A 3,274-nucleotide genomic window follows, 5' to 3' on the forward strand; every position below is an offset into this window, starting at 1 on the left:
AAAAGGCTTAAATGAGTCTGGCAGCCCCTTCAAAATCATTGCAACCAATAGTCCATCGCTTAAAACCTCTCCAGCATTACGCAGCGCTGTGATCGAAATCTCAGCACGTATGACATAGTCAGTCACACTCTCACTACTCATCTTTTGCAAAGAAGTCAGTTCTGTATACAGGCATACAATGCGGGGCTTACCCTTGCCTGCATAATAGTCACGCAAAATCCTGAGCGCTCCACGCCCGTCATCCGCTGCCTCTCGCATGACCAGAGAAAAACTTTTGTCATCAAGGAATTGGATCAGTTCCGCGTACGCTTCCGCGGTCTTCGCCGCATCCTCAGCCAGTGCGTTTTCTTCTGCGCCATCGGCGGGCTGATTCAAAATGGTGTCCTTCAGTTTCTGCAACCGCAGATGTCCCAAAAACTTCGTCTCCCACAGTTCATAGTTCTTTTCGTCCCCATTAAAAACAAGACGAGACCAACGTGAACTCGTATGTTCGCTCATGGTGCTGGCACTCCAATCCGTGAGATACGCACACAAGCAAATGTCTCTCAGTGGCTACTCACGCCGGATATCTCTTCGCACAAACGTCTAACGCATCTGGGCCCATAACCTGTTCTGCAGAGCTTGACTAGAGATATACCGACTCAACACATTTAAACCTGGGAGAACAAACAACCTGCAGCCACTGGGTCAAGTTCTGAGAAAACACGTATTTTATTCTGCGCAGGTGCATCAGCTTAAATAGACAGTCACATGACACACTCACACCTGAAATGCATTGGCAATAATTGGGAGCACAATCAGTTGCTTCAATTAACACCCGCTACTGCACATTGGTGAGTAGGAACAAAATCAACGACGTACCATTAAAGTCAGCAGCACTCTGTGCTTCGGATTGTTTGGTCTTCAGCAGATTATTTTATCTGAATAATTTGATTCTGAACAGCAGCTCTCTATAGTTTCAGTTATAGATCTTTTCCCGTCAATACGCGATGGTTTGTCACAGAGAGAAGAGTGACCATGGTGACTTCTTTTACAGTGACATCGCGCACATACCTGTGCCCTGCGCAATGAGCCACAGCCACACTGTGGCTCAGTGGTAGAGCAGGCTGGTCCTTCTATCAGAGGATCGGCTGTACGATCCTAGCTTGTCCATGTCGATGCGTCCTTGGGCAAGACACTTAACCCAATCAATGTATGAATGGGTGAATGACAAGTTGTGTTAAATCACTTTGAGTGGTTGGACTAAAATAAGATTGATTATTTCAGTTTATTACTATAATATGCGATTCCATTTTAACTTTGTGGCTTTGGACGTCATTTCAATCAGTAATGATGACATACAATCTGTTGAGTTAATTGCTGAGATCTGTAACATGTGACATCACTACTACGAAGTCACAAGCCAGACGATCAGACATGTTGGACACAAAACAACAGTTTATACAAATGATCTAAACTGAAAAAAATAATTTTACTGATTTCCCTTTATTTTCTCTCCCAAATTAGTTTGACAGAGTTCTCCCACCTGATGGTAGAACTGATAGAAATAATGGCCAAACCTACAAAATAAACCCCAGGTTGTAATTACGTGGAAATATGCTTTAAATCTGTAGCTGATTACACAAATGAGCTGACTAAAATGACATGTGGTATTCCCCAAGGTTCAATACTGGGGCCTCTTCTGTTCAACATCTACATGCTTCCACTAGCTCAGACTATGGAAAACAACAAAGTGTGTTATCATAATTATGCAGACGACACACAAATCTACATAACCATGTCACCAGGGGACTATAATCCCATACAAGGGCTGGGTAACTGCATTGAACAAATCAACAACTGGATGTGCCAGAATTTTCTTCAATTAAACAAAGACAAAACAGAAGTAATTGTTTTTGGTACCAAGGACGAACAATTATTCAGACCTCAACCTGAACAGCCACATCAAGACAATTACAAAATCAGCCTACTATCACCTGAAGAATATATCAAGGATTAGAGGATTTATGTCTCAACAGGATTTGGAAAAACTTGTCCACGCATTTATCTTCAGCAGACTGGACTACTGTAACGGTCTGTTTACAGGTCTCTGTAAAAAGTCCGTCAGAAAGCTGCAGCTGATTCAGAACGCTGCAGCTCGAGTCCTCACTAAGACCAGGAGGGTGGATCACATCACCCCAGTTCTGATGTCTTTGCACTGGCTTCCTGTCCAACAAAGAATTGACTTTAAAATCCTGCTGTTGGTTTACAAAGCACTGGGCCAAAATACATCTCTGATCTGCTGCTACCTTATGAACCATCCCGACCCCTTGGGTCAGGGGTCTTCAACTAAAATTCCAAAAGGTCCAGATTGAGAAAATCTCCTCGGGCAAAGGTCCGAAACAAACATATATATATATATATATATATATATATATATATATTGAAGAAGCCTAGTAGTATAACAATGTCTCTGTGTTGTCAACAACTGTCAAATCAAATAAGTACACATCAATTATATAATTATATTTTAACAATTATTATTCTCAATTTTCAAATTTAACTGGATGGATTATAAATAATACATATAAATACATAAATAAATGTTCTTCTCATTTCAAGTAAAATAAGAGCTGGATTAAAGAATAACTGACATAACAGAAAGCTTTTGAAAAATGTGCATCTTAAAATAAAGTAATTCATTTTAGAAACATTAATTTCACTGAATTGTCCTGCAGCTTTAAATTCAGTTCATTCAGGTGTGAAGTGACGTCAATAAAAAAGTCACAATATAATGTTTTTGTCTTCTAAAAAGATACATCAGTGAGCATGGACTTTATCTGTGGTTATTAACACTTGTTTCAGCTCTATCGTCGCTGGTAACATCATTGTTGGACAGTGAATTCATGCATTAGGATTTTGATCATTTTGGGCTCTTATGTTTATTTTCTGTGTCTTTATTTTAGATGTGAGTGGGTACGTTTGTTCAAAGGAGGTGTGCTTTGCCTCGTGGTGCGCTTCATTTGCCGCTTTTATCAATAGTTACGGTTTCTGAACATATGAGACATGCTGGATTTAACTGCCTGTGGGAAGAATTAACATAGAAGAGTCTGTTCATTCATGCTTATAAATTCTATTCTCTCTGAACACGTTTCTCTTTTTGGAGAACGTCATGTCAGATAACCTCTCTGATTAGCGCACTTTTCCTGCTCTTGTTTCTATTTCCTCGTCTCTCCCCCGTGTGTCACGGTGTGTATAAACCTCGCTCAGTCAGGAAACTTGTCAGAATACTCAC

The sequence above is a fragment of the Melanostigma gelatinosum genome (genome assembly GCF_949748355.1).
Source record: "Melanostigma gelatinosum genome assembly, chromosome: 15".
In the NCBI taxonomy this organism is placed as follows: Eukaryota; Metazoa; Chordata; class Actinopteri; order Perciformes; family Zoarcidae; genus Melanostigma; species Melanostigma gelatinosum.